Genomic DNA, 259 nt, shown 5'->3' with positions numbered 1-259 from the left:
AATGGCTTCCAACTTCGTTTCTTTCACTGCTTTGGGCTTGACCTGAATAAAATCTGTTTTGTGTTGCTTGTATGGCAGCGCGTGGGTGTGGGGGGGTTGTGGTGTGGGTATTTGTGTATATGTGGTGTGAATAGGGTGAACGCACACAACTTGGATTCTGTCTTGTCCAAGACTCAGCTATCTTTGAATATTTTGAATATGCAAAGTCACCCGAAAGAGCATTTGGGGGAGCCGGGCAGAATGTATTATTACAAGCTCT

The sequence above is a fragment of the Monopterus albus genome, unplaced genomic scaffold, assembly GCF_001952655.1.
Source record: "Monopterus albus unplaced genomic scaffold, M_albus_1.0 scaffold172.1, whole genome shotgun sequence".
NCBI classification, from domain to species: Eukaryota; Metazoa; Chordata; class Actinopteri; order Synbranchiformes; family Synbranchidae; genus Monopterus; species Monopterus albus.
This window is presented reverse-complemented; position numbering follows the sequence as displayed.